This window comes from Pteropus medius, unplaced genomic scaffold, assembly GCF_902729225.1.
Source record: "Pteropus medius unplaced genomic scaffold, Ma_sr-lr_union100, whole genome shotgun sequence".
Lineage (NCBI taxonomy): Eukaryota > Metazoa > Chordata > Mammalia > Chiroptera > Pteropodidae > Pteropus > Pteropus medius.
The window spans coordinates 687553-701527 of NW_024344372.1; the positions used below are offsets into that span (position 1 = coordinate 687553).

Sequence of the window (13975 nt, forward strand, 5' to 3'; positions counted from 1 at the left end):
TCTCCTGGCTCTTCCTTCACATCTCTGCTCAAATATCACCTCCTCCAAAAGACCATTCCTGAACACCCAACCCAAGGTAGTGCCCCCACTCTACCATCTCACCTGAGCTCTCCCCATCTTATTAGCCAGTGCTGTTTCATCCAATTGAATACAAATGTTCTGAGTGACGAATGAATAATAGATATATTGGCCACATTTTTTATATCAATAATGGGGACATTGGGGCTAATAAAACATTTTTTATGCTACTTAACAAAAGAGGCATCTAGAGTTTGTCATTGGCATGCTGAGATACTAAAATTTCTAAGGCATTTCGATGGCTGATGAGACTTAGATAAAATCTTTTTAAATGAACTATTCCTGGAAATTTACAATATACGGATTTCAAGTACAAAGTCATTGCCTTAAGAAGTTCCTACTCTTTAGTTGGAAGGCGAGAAAGAAAGATCCCTATAATACATGCACATGTAACTTGTGCTGAATGCTGAGGGCCATGGAAGTTAAATGCCAAGAGTTTAAAGAGCTGGGCATCTAAAGGAAAATGAATTGAAAACTGATCTTGAAGGATGGGAAAGGGTTAGAAAGCTTTTCTTCCTGGATTTTTGTTTCTTAAAGGTGCATTTGGGGTAAATCCATTGAAGATTTACATATACGCCATATTCTTCTAAAATGTAAACTCTTCTCTGACTGTGAGATATTTTAAGGACTTGCCAAATAGTACCCCTAGTAATCTTCAAGAGTTCTTTATGCTTCTAAAGATGCCTCATTCCCCAGGCAAGGAAGAGCTTCACAATTCCAAGAATATGATTCATTAGCTATATATGTGCTACATCCATAATTACAATCAGTACTTAAGTAGCAAGTTATTCCCACAGAGCATAACAATGACAAAAAAAAAGATAAAATATTTTCAAAGATTTTTTTTTTAATTTGTGTAGTTACGATATGTTTGGTAGAGGCTCACCCTAGGAACTAACTTTTGGGGGACTGGCAGGGAGCTTGAGGGTGGCAGACATATGGAGACAGAAGGAGGTGAATTCCCAGTAACGGCAATTGAGGAACATGTAAGAGTCTTCCCCGCCACATTGGGAGAAAGGTGAATTGTCAACAAACATTTTCTACACCTGATATCTTTTGTATGGTGAGCTGCACATTTAATAAAGAAGCAGCTGCCACTACTGAACGATTAATCAATACTGGTAAGCTGACATCCTAAGAACTGGTGAACTGAAGCTCTTCTTTCCCTCCTGCATTTACAAATAAAGTGCTCACTATTTGACTAAAGCCTGTCAACTTGACCGGAAAATATCAGAGTCCTATTTAAATGACATTTGCAGAGAATGAGATTTTCTTCTGGCTACTGCTTCTTATCGCTAATAATAACATCAGATTAGTGGATTTAGGCCAGCAGAAGAGCAATGCCTTTTCTGATCCCTTCTTAAAGCAGCCTTTTCCATCTGTCTCACTGAGCCTTCCCCCCACCTGTGAAGGCCAATGAGCAATTCCTAAATGGCACGTCATTGATACCATGTGGGATAGCTACCTAAAGACCTATTGTGTTGCTAAATTCAATATGAGATTTGATCAAATCTGTTTAGCCTGGAGAGATCACAACACCTGCAATATTTACAGGTGGAAAGATTTGGCTCTACAATCACCACCAAATATGGATGGGGAGCAGACATTAAAACCAAAAAAATTAACTATTTCCAACTGATAGAGCTTTTCAAGTGACCTTCATTCATCAATTAAGTGTCATCTGTTCTCATTCCAACTCATCAGATACGATGAAGTTTTACATTTTAGAGAACGATAAAGTTATGGTCGTTGGTTGCTTTGGGGAAAAAGAAATCCACGGCCAAATACATGTAGGCACAGTTAGATGATTATAGGGGAAGATGACTTTATTATTATTTTTACATAAATTGTGGAAGTTTGAAGAATGCGTACAGTTTAAAATCTAAATGCCAGGTCTCCCAAGAACAAATCTAAGTATTTCTAAAGCTCTATCGTAAATAACTACATTTAATTTCCTTTTTCAGCATTTGGCACTTTAAAAGCCCTTTTACAATCCGCACCTAGGCTACTTAAGTTAATAACTGACATTTCCTCTTCATAATGCATAAAGTAAGCCTGAGAACTACTGTGAGTTTGAGATAAGGCAGACCAGTATACTCTGTACGAAACCAATGTTTCAAGATCATACTATCTCTTGTGCCTATTTTGTTTTTCAGTAGAGTCTTGCTCATTCTTAACCCCAACCAAACACTATTTCCACATAGTAGAGAACCCCACGCCAAGCAGAGCCACTTGGAGCCAAATGGTTTGAATTGATCAAGCTGTATGGCTTGAATCGAATGATTAGTAAGGTTAAAAGTGACACCGTTCTTTTCAAAAACTACTTACTGACGCTTGAAGGAAATACCCTGGGTCTGGTGTCCAACTATTCTACCTACATATTTTTCAATACATCACAGTGTTAACAAAGTTACATTAAAAACACAATGCAAGCAATGGAAGGATGCTTTTATGGAAGGGATGTACTCCGTTGTCAATTTATGCATGTCATAAAGTCAGTAATGTATCCTGCATATGACACAATTTATCTTCATTTCACAGGGTCACCATAAGTACACGGCTCTATTTCCTTCAGGAAGCCCACAGATGCTAAACCAAGCAACCTCATTTTGAAACGAATCTGAGCCAATTTGGATGAATATCTTCAAGAAGCAACAACTAAGTTCCGTGTCATTGTTCTAGAGTTAAAAAAAAAACACTTTTGAGAAAGCCCTAACTATTTTAGCCAAAAAGGAGGCTAATATGAAATGAAATAAAGCTTAACGTTTTACGAATAATTCAGATAAATACAGTGATTTTTCACAATCAAAAAGGAAGTTTAGTTGGTCAAAAGAAAAAAGGCAAGGTATCTCTTTACAGTTAACAAGAACAAAATAATTCTGAATATTAAACAAAAACAGCATGCCACCAGGCACCACCCAGGGGAAGAGAAGTTTATCAACCATTAGGTGTAAGTCTCCACTTTTTACTGTTTAGAAGCTGCTAGTGAGAGTGCTGGGGTTTGGGTTATTTTGCTTGTCTTTTGTGTGGCCTCTGCTCCAACCCTGTTATGGTACATAAATGAAGAAATAACTTGATCTGCTGGTTGGGGAGAATTCAGATTTCCTATATGACGCAGTGTGCAGGCAGAGACTGAGAAACAAATGCCATGAGGCAGTGTGACCCAAGGCAGCAAGGCCTTCTCACTCTGCCAGTTGGCACAGGAAGGATATTGGTCATTTCGCTTTGTTTTAGTTGGCATGGGTTTGAGGTTTTTTTTTTTCATTCCCTTTTCCTTTGCAAGAAAGAGAGGAACTATGTCCTAGAAAGAGCTAGAGTCCTTGCCCATTTCAAATGGCCGGGTGTTCCCATTGTCACGTCTGGAGCTCTGCAGGGTGTGGCAAAAGTTTCAGAGCTGGAAATGAGCTGAGAGATCATGAATGAAACATAGCAGATGTGTTTTTTTCTCTTTTTTAGGTTTTGGAGATGAGTTACCCAACTATTCTTTCATGATTTCATTTAAAAAAAAGTCTAGTATCTTAAATGCAAGAACTTTCCAAATAGATGAAAATTAATTATTAGAAGAGCATTTGAAGATTATGTTTCACACACCCAAACTGCCAAAGTATAAACTCTCCAAAGTATAAACAATAAATTTAAAATATTTATGATATTTAAGATGGTCCCTAACACCCATAGATGTTGACTGATTATTTAACCTTCTAAAGCATGAATTAATGTTGTCACTATTAATAGATGAAACCTTTATACTGTAGTGAACCATTTCCTACGATCAAAGTCATTTTTCTTCAATTTATTTCTGCATAAAACGGAAAGAGTTTCCGATTAGCAATATGACACTGGCGGGATATGTGGTTATCCGAAGGTAATCACGCCCTGTGGGAGCAGAGGTATTCAACTGTACCTTTTGCTCTGTGACTCCTCAGGGGGGTGATTATCTCATGATAATCATATCCCCCCACCCCATTGTGCCTCTTTGCTTAATTAGCTACTGTGCGAAATGTAGTTCTGTTTGCATCAACTTTATGTCTACTATAATTGCCCTGAGTTGCAGTTCCAAGATGAAAAAAAGTGGATCAAATAACTACATATATTTGGTTTGATTAATCATGAAAAAAATCATTAAGGGATTAAAGTGAAACCATTTTACTCCTGCTGATCATGTTCAGCAATTTGAAATTATTTTATGATCCTGATCAATGTAATTAATGAGAATGGCTGTTAATTAGTTACACTAGCAGGTGGGCCATGAAAAATGTATTCCCTTAATAATAGCACAGAACAACACTCGACTAAGGGTTCCTGTGCGGATTTTACCTGGTGCAGAGAAAGGAAGCCCCTGGCCAGCGCACCGTGCTCTTTTGAAATCACTGCTCTCCTTTCTTCAGCCACCTCTGCTTCCCTATCCCTTTGCAGGGCCTTTCCCAGGGCCACACACAAAAATAGGGTGGGAGATTTTCAACGCTACTAAGAATTTTTCATCTTAAAAGCTCTCCTCTTTGTTGCTACAGCCAGTAAGTAGAAGTCCCGGTTAAACTCCACCCACCGAGGCACGCCCCCTTTCACATTCAGGAACTAAAGCCTCACTCTAGAAAATATGGTAATCAGAACCTCTTGCCCTCATCTGCCCCTGTCTGATGTCACTAACCCTTTCTGCAGAGAGTCCAGCTACGTAAGCCCCTGGTTGCTGCCTGGTGACGGACAGGAAGTGTTGACATAGCTTCATTACAGAGTTCTTCATTAGTAATACTGAGAGTTTATCTGGGAGTTTTATTGTCACAAGATATATCAAGTTCCCTGAAGAGTTAGTAAATATATTCTGTCATCGCCACACTTGTATTATGCAGAAAATACAAAAGGAGATGAAAACAGTAGCAGATATTTCCAGTATCCTCCTGGTTGAACTACTGAGTCACATTAATTATGTAAATGTCTACAAATACATGTTAATATCATTTTCCTGTGCGCTGAGCTCCTGGATTTCATTAAACCCTGTTAACTGGCATTTAGGATTTGCCCCGGTGTTCAGCATGTTGCTTTTCAGCCTAATGCAGAGAGCTGAAATACTAAAGAATGACGCTAATGCAAAAGTCAGGGGGTTCTGATTCCTAGACAGAGACTGCCTCTCAAGTGTCCACTGTATTGGGGGCAGTTCCATTGGATTTGCAAGCAATTAAAGAGAGGCCAGGCCATTTTTTTGGTGTTAGATTGAGTCTTCAGAATTAACGTTTGAGGAAGGTTCTGCTTCTTTGCTGGTGAACTACATTTTTTATTTTTTTGTGACCATCACCTCCTTAGTAGGAGTTTCTGTTAGTACTTTGTTCATTTTCTATCTCGGGTTATTTTCCATGGTTGTGTTTGCAAAAAGGAGCAGCAGATGTGTGAGGTTTTACCAGATTTGTGTATGCACATGATGAGAAAGAGTCAACCAGTTCCAAAAGACTTGTTAAGACAGTCTCCAGGTCTGCACTTCACCCCTGTCTCTTTCCCTCTTCTCAAGAGGCAACTGCTTGCAATTTTTCTTTAGTTTGTCTTTGGTTCATTCACTCATCCCCATTTCTCTAAATGACACAATTCTATTGCTATTCCCTGGTTTCAGTTTCAGGTGTTTTCTACTGACTCACCTCTATGGAAGATGAGCATTTATTTAGCCTTCTTACTTTTACCCTTTCCCCACCACATGCCGAAGTACTTCCCACCCCTCCAAATTCCCAACGCGTTTATATCAAAAGTTTAGTTATATCAACATTTATTTTACATTCGTATGCTTATATATGCTTTTCAACACTAAGTCATACACTAAACTATGATTTTCCTTTCCTGCACAACTCTCTGGAGTTAATCATTATCGTTGGCTTATATTTTTGCTTGGCTTACGTTTCTATGTACTTCTCACTAATGCAACCCTAAACTCTCTAGCACCTCTGAAAATATCACCAATATACTCACTCACATCAATTATCAATTTCATCCTCTTGATCAATTTCATTCAGAACTTTCTGATCTGCTCCAACCTAGACTTCTCCTCTCTATAGATGGGATTCTCTTCATCATCATCCTGCAACCTGACCTTGCCTCTCTCGTGTTGGTGCTCCTGTTCCCTATATATAGATGCCACCGTCTTCCTTGAATTATTCCTTCCCTTTGCTGAATAAACACATCCTTCTGGTAGCTTATTGTGAAAGAGTTGGTCGGAGTGACATCTCGAGTGTCTGAAAATGTCTTCATTCTATCATCCCACTTGACTGATAATTTGGCTAGGTAGAAATCTTGGGGTGGAAGTAATTTTCCTTTAGAACTGAGAATTGTCTTCTAGCTTCCAGTGTTGCTATGAAGTTCAAACTGATTCTGATTTCTGTCCTTTTTTATGATACTGGCTTGTTCTCGTGTTCTCTCTCTTTCTCTCCCCCCATTCCCTTTCTCCCTCCCTCTCTCTTCCCCTCATCCATCCCTCCCTCCCTTCCTCAGTCTCTGTCTTCCTCTCTCCCACTGGAAGCTAATGGCAATTTCTCTTTATCTTCTGTTTTTCCAGAATGTCACAATGTGTCCTGGCTGCCAACATTCTGGGGGAAGCAAACTGGTGGTCTCTGAATTTAGTTGGTGGCACATGCACATGTTCTCGTAGTGTCCTTGTTCCCAGGAAAATACCCCAGGAAGCAATGTTCTGTATTACCCTCTCCAAAGAATAAACCTCTCACCTTCTGCAGGGGTGGGAGTGGGAGTGAAATTGTAAGGAGGAGGGAACTTACAGGTCTAACACCTTATTACACCACTTTCAACCAATCCTCTATATTTAGGACCATATTCACTCCCACTTCCAATGGTTTCTGACATCACCAACTCCTGGGCTTTTTGAGGGGTCCGTGACATAAACTGGATTGATTCTCGGTTTTTCCCACTGCCAGCTTAGACTTGGATTTCTAGATGTACTAAATCTGTTACTATTTGTCCAAATGCTTTCCAGCTTTCCAAATTTTATTTCCTCTCCTGTTTTCCCAGCCCTTTGGGGTTTATCTCTTTTTTAAAAAGTCCCTTCGTTGTACTTTTGGTGTGGTTTTGGAGAGGGACTGAAATTAGATGTGCGTGACCAATCACCACTGAAAAAAGCCTAAGCAGCTAATTCAAATATGACATCTCTCTGTCTCTTAACATCAATTATGTGTCTGATGTTGCGCACAGCTCTGTAAACTGAGCAAGAACCTGAAATGTAGCAAACATAAACAAGGCAAAGAGAGGTCCTGAGGAGGATGTCCCAGATGTATTTCTGAATTAACTCCAGACCTTAGTGAAGCCTGTCTAGTTCAGGCTAAGCAGTTCCAAAGGGCTGTCCTGTAACTGTAACTGAGGCGCAGGGTCCATGAACATTCAGCTGCATCCCACACACATTCTGCTCACATGTCTGCAGCTCCTCAACTGAGAATGGCATTTCACAAACTGAAATTCCCAGCCTAGTCTTCATACTACTGCTACTACTACTACTACTGATAAACAACTTCCATGTGTACATCTATGTACACTTTACAGAATATTTAAGATATATTAGCTCATTTAATTCATAGCCTTGCAAAGAAATTGTCATGGCAGACATCCTTATTTTCTGGAATAATGGTTAAGAGTTTGGACTCTAGAGTCAACATCACCTGGGTTAGAGTTTTGGTTGCACACTCATTATTTGTATGATCCTGGCCAAATAATCCAAACTCACTGGGAGTCAGTTTCCATATTTGTATAATAGAGATAACGATCATACTCAAACGTTCTGAGATTCTTTTTTAAAGATTAAATGAGATTGCACATGTGGTGCAGTCAGCACGTGGCTGGTACAGAGGAAACACTTGATAATTAGTAGCTGTTACTCTGATTCTCACTGTACAGATGAGGATCCTGAGATTCAGAGAGATTAAATGATTTATCCACATTCCCAGTGCCAGTGAGAGACAAAGACTAGGCTAAGAACTCCCATATTTGTGCTGCTTCTACCACACCAGCGGTTCTCATCCCTGGCTGCACACTCAAATCCCCTGGGAGCTGTGGATCCCCTATGCTCAGACTTGAGTGTGGACTCAAGTATGTTTGCCTACCTCACTAGGCAATTGTGATGCTCAGCCAAGGTTGTGAACCCATGCTCTTCACCAAACTTCCTCTTTAGTTCCCAGCTGGCCTTGAACTGTGTATTTTATCCACCTCCAGGCCATTTTTCACAGCCACGTTCTAGACTGCTTGTCAGTACAGAAGAAACATGATCATGATACACTATTTTTATTTAAAAAAGTGTTAAAGCATTAAAACAGTTGTTCTCCCCCTACTCACAGTCTGACTTCCACTGGAACTTGCTATTTAGAAAATTAATAGCTGGTCAGCAATGACTTGAATTGAGCATGTCAAGTTCCAGTTGCAGTCTTGCCAAGTTTTCCTGAATACATGGGGAGGTCGTTGTGTGTGGTCAGCCTGGGCCCTGCCAAAGGGTCTGCTGAATGATCTATTTCAAACACTGTTAGGGCAACCTGAGGTTCTGAACTAATTTATTTAAAATAGGCTTCTGTTTTTCCAAGCAAGAAAAGATACAAAAGAAGACTGGGTAAGGGGCAAAGAGGGAAGTGCTACATAGCTACTTTTCAGTGAATGAAAAGCCTAGAGGAGGAAAAGCAATAGGCTGGATCAGTCTCATAGCTGTCAGGGACAGGTCACTCTGCCTGAGTTCAGTTGGGAGAACATGGAGTTGATGAGACCAAGGTCACAGAGCTGACTCCCTAGGGGGCACTTATCTGTGCTCTCTCCAGAGGGCTCATGCCATGGCCCCTTAACCCCATCCAGCTGGCTTGCAGGCAGCGGGGCAGGGCAGGCTAAGGGACCCCAAACCTCATCATGTGCAGGCAGGCCAGCAGCGCTCCCAGAATCAGACAAACTCACAGATCATTTTTATCTCTGCAACAAATCAGAGCTATCATCACATATCCAGGGAAACTTATTGAAGGTACTGCTAGATTTTGATATGCTCTAAAACCAAGTATTTCCCTTTATTTTTTTAAAAGTGCATTTAGAAAACAAATAAAATCTCTATTAGCAGGCCTTGGACTTATTTTGATAAGCTTTCTTCTCATGGTCCTGAGAATAATGAACTTGTCTATGACAAGAGATCAAAATGAAAGGACCAAAGACTTTTCTAAGGGATAAACAGAGAGATGGCTAAAAGGAACAAGATCAATCCTTCTAGAATCTTCTTCCATAATAAATCAAAATCAATTTGCATGGTCCACACCTAGTTCCTGTGGACTTGGGTAATTCTCACCTGCCCATCCTGGCCCCAAATCTGCTACTCGCAGAACTGCAAGCTCTAGGCAGTGTTGGTTGGCCTCTCAGATAAAAGACAATTGGCGTTGTCAGGCTCCTGAGCACATTTTCATAATCAGCCTGATCATGGGTGCACGGCAGCTGCTCGATTGATGGTGTTAGACAGGGAATAAAGAGAGATGCCAGGAGTGCCCTCAGATCTGACATAACGAGGCAAACATCACTCATTTGGCTAAAAGGCTCATAAAGGCTCCATCAGCTGTGACACAGGAGTCTGTCTGAGGCAAAGCTAATGAGGAAACGTGGCGGTGAGCATTGTCTTTAGACAGGAACAAGTTGTGAGTGAGCTACATTTTTAACAACAAAAAAAGAACTCCTGTTGAAAATAGCGCATAGTCCTGCTCTGATCAGAAATGATAGGTCTGTATTTTGAAACAATTGTCTGAATGGAAAGATGTTTTTTTCAAAAGTGTTCCACATCATTTGCCAAATGCTCAAGAGCACGTAAAATTACTACTTGAAAGTGGTCACTTCTAGGGAAGGCAACATTGCACAGAACGTAATCTTGGCCCCTTCAAAAAAGGAAACTTCTTTGCTAACGATGCAATAAATCCAGTCTATACTTTGGAAGCATTGATCATGGCTGGAAGCCATTAAAAATGGGATTTAGATAATAATATACAAGCCACAAGAATGACCAGCACGTGCATGGCACTTTTTGGTATTTAAAGCACTTGTGCAGTTTTTTGTTTCATGCTTATTGACAAGAGCAGGGCATAAGTAATTATCAGCTCGATTCCAGAGACAGAGAAACTGAGGCCCTAAGTGGGTAAATTAACTTAGCTACAGAGTAGAGCTGTCATCTGGTTTCCTGCTTCTAAGAGCTCTGGAACTCTTCGCCCTAGAGCTGAGTCAGGGGACTTACTGGTAGACCAGCTTGCGTACACACTCAAGTGTTCTTTGAATTTAAGCATCACCCAAGAAATCTGACATCAGCTAATTATAATGACCTATGTCCTCCCTATTCCCTGTGGCTCATGTGTGTGGATGGACCTTAAGTCCAATATTGTCATTTGATGGCACTATCAGTGACAGCAGCACAGCAAGAACAACAAGCTCAAGAGGAAGGAAAATTAGAGCAAACACATTTGGATGAGGATCTGTTAATATTCGGATCGACATACAAGTTCATCATTTATATTGAAATGTCTAGATACCCAGGTAACAGTAAGAGTTAATTCAAAGAGAAACAAAAACAACCACCTTGTGTATCTAAGGAAAACAGGAGTTATACAGTAAACTACACCCCCAAACACGCACACCGAGTTGGTATGTACAGGTACTTTCTGATTGGAAAAATGATGGAAGTAGACATGTGGCTTCTGGGGTTGTGCTCCAGTCATTTTGCACATGTGACCTCTACCCCAACTATGTTTACCCCTCTATAAAATTATCATGAAAAGTACCCATTTTACTGCCTTTTGAGGGTAGGAAACATTTCCTAAAGAAAAGAAATAAAGTAAATGTGGAAATACCTTCTTTTGCATATTAGTAACCCCTGGGTCCAGTGCCACCCCACCCTCATGACTCTGGTTCTTCTAGAAAGGCATATGAGTATTTCTTCAGAGCCACTAAGATGCCATCAAGATCATGCCCACACTCTATGACACCCTGGGACCTTGAATAAGGACATGTTGGGGTTTCCTGCCACTTCCTAGCAGAGAATCTGGAGAGCAGTGGATGTATTCATGCAGAATCACCAAGGTCTCAGGGAATCCAGAGATGAAAGAATGAAAACAAGGAAGGAGGTCGGGAAAAAAAAGGGATGGAAGGAGGGAAGAAGGAAGAAAAAAACAGAGAAAAAAAAAAAGTTGTTGTTGTTAAGAACTTGTTGTTGTTGTTGTTGTTGTTGTTGTTGTTATGCCGTTGTTAAAAGTTTGTTGTTGTTGTTGTTGTTGTTGTTGTTATTGTTGAAAAGCTTGTTGTTGTTGTTGCTGAAAAAAAAAAAAGAAGGAAGAGTCCAAAAAAAAAAACATAACACCGGCATGAAAAAAAAGGCGTCAAGGAAGAGGAAGGAAGAATATATAGGTATCAAACCTGGGTAGCAGGTATGGAAGAAAAGGTATAAAGCATCGATGGTGTAATCATGTGATCTTTAGACAAAGGGGAAGGGCTAATTACATATGATGGCTTTGTTTCTTTCTTTTTTTCTAATAGCCAATGGCTGTCTTAGCTCCTTAAGACAGCCAGCAAATCCAAGAATAGCTCTGTGTTCACACTGCCAGCTCTGATCTCTGCAGAAGGTAGTATATTTTTATGTCTACCCAACTGTGTGTTTTGTGGTAATGATAAGCAGATGCTTTCACTAAGGGAGAACTACGCCCATGTTCTGGAAGAGTCCTGACATGAAGAGCTGCTCTATGACCGGCATGAGTGTCTAATCCATTGAACAATAGGGCTTTAGTTTTGCTGTGGCATTTTATCTACTTCCATTTTTAGGTGGGTCTCCTCCACAACGTGGCCTTGTGAGGTTACAGTAATTTAAATTTAGCATCTGCCTTACAACTGCACTATTTATATTGGGGTGTGTATATCTATATGCATATACATACATATGTATATATATATTTTTTGCAGTTTACTTTCTGCAATGTATTTGGGGTACAAAGATTGCTATTTAGTATAATATATTAGGCTGTGGAAGACAGTCTAGTTTGTAAGGAGCTAGTGGAATTTTCCCGAGAAAGAAATACATACCCTAGAGCCACTTGGGTGACATACTAAATGGCAAATAATTACAGAGCTTCTGCAAACCTACCTGTTAGCAGCTGCACGTATTACACAGCCACAGTGAGAAACTGGATGCAGTGGGGTCTACATGGAAGGCAGCAAAAACCACATTTCAAAACTCATAACATGCCCACACACAAATACATAAATTGTTCTTTCCGAATGTCACAAGCTGGGTGATTTCTAGGCAGGCACCACAGCATTTTCCTGAAACTAGAATATGCAGTCACCCTGCTCTGAAAGCCTGGCTCCCTGGCTTCCTGCAGCGCCCCTCGAAGTTCAGGATTCATATTCAGAACGCTACATGTAGTAGCCCTTTGGGGATGGATGTTAATGAAGAAACGTTCTCATGCCAGAGCCCACTCTTTAACAGAGTGTGAAGGGTACAGTCTGTTAGGAGTGTTTTTTAATTTCTGGTAATTAACCCTACCAGAATTAACATTCGTGGCATCCAGTGACGGCAAATCTAAAAAGTTACATCGGCAGAGTGAAATGCCTCTCACTGCCTCTATCTCTCTCTTATGTTAAAAGTTCTCAGAGTCTGTCGACTACCTTGTCATCACACTGAGAGACCTGCTGGGCTAGGAATAATGGGGGCACTTTTCCACCTCCATTGCTGCAAAAGCCAACCGAGTTCAGCTCTTAACCGGCTGTGTGTCACGTAGATCCACGGATGGCACGATTTCAGATTCTTTTTGTACATGGCATACAGTGCTTGTCTGAATTCTACCGCTGACTCCATGGAAAAACAGAACAGGGGGCCTGTGACTCAGTTTACTCTAATCTCATACCAGCTGTCTTGAACAATCCGGGACAGACAATTAGTGAAAAGAAGAAGACAGTGGCACACAGGTGTCTGAACAAACATGACTTTGCACTGGTAAGCTAGTGTAAATGGTCTCATGTTTTGACATTTCTGCCTTTACTTAAAGCACAACTCATCATAGTGGAAGGCAAGCATACTAATCACTTTACATTCAGATTTTGAGATTTTTAAAAATATAAATAAGAAATGCTTGGTCTGGATTAAAAAAAAAATTCCCATGATAATTTCTGCACGTGAATCACCGAACCACTCCATGGGCTCACTGTGTTTTTTCTTGGAAACTGGAAGTCACAGGTCGACCCCTTCTCTGACCTACAGAAATAGTTTCCCCCTGGTTTGATCTCTTGGTGCAAAGTGGCAAATTCAAAAGTCAGAAGGGCTAATCAAGGGGAAACCTGATGAAGTGACAACTGTGAAACTTGCACTGCCTGCTACACCTCTGTGGCCTCTGCAAGTTTTATGAATGAAACCCTTAAAGCAACAGCACAACCGACACGCCATCATTTCAAAGAATGACTGGCCAACTCACATAATTGCATCAGAAGTGTGTACTTTTTCCACATATGAACAAATATTGCTGCTTCTGGATTAACGCTGACATTTTATTAACTTGGAAAGCCATGCTACGTATATGCCCACATAAGTACATGTACTGTGTAAGAACCTGTGCTGGGCAGAGTAAAGGGTGCAGGCTATTTTCCTGCTATTGAAAGTCCACCAGCAGCATGAAAAGAGTCATTCTCATGACCAGTGAAGCTTTTGGGGAGAAGCAGAAACCGATGAAAAATCAATGCAATCAACAGCCCTGCATGGAATGCCTACTACATGCAAAGTGCATGCAGGTTAACAAAGAAATTATACATGAACACAGAGAATCAGTCCACCACCTATGAAAACAGTGAGTGGATATCGAAGCATGCATGAAAAACATATATCTTTAGATCGGTAAATCTGCTTTCTCAATAGCAGTGCGTATAACTCTGGATTCTA

General features: G+C 40.5%; 1 protein-coding gene across 6 annotated transcripts in view; it reads right to left on the reverse strand.

The window, feature by feature from the left end:
• The window catches only part of AFF2 (ALF transcription elongation factor 2), a 451889-nt gene that overhangs the window by 353060 nt on the left and 84854 nt on the right, over positions 1–13975 (reverse strand). The window lies entirely within an intron of this gene.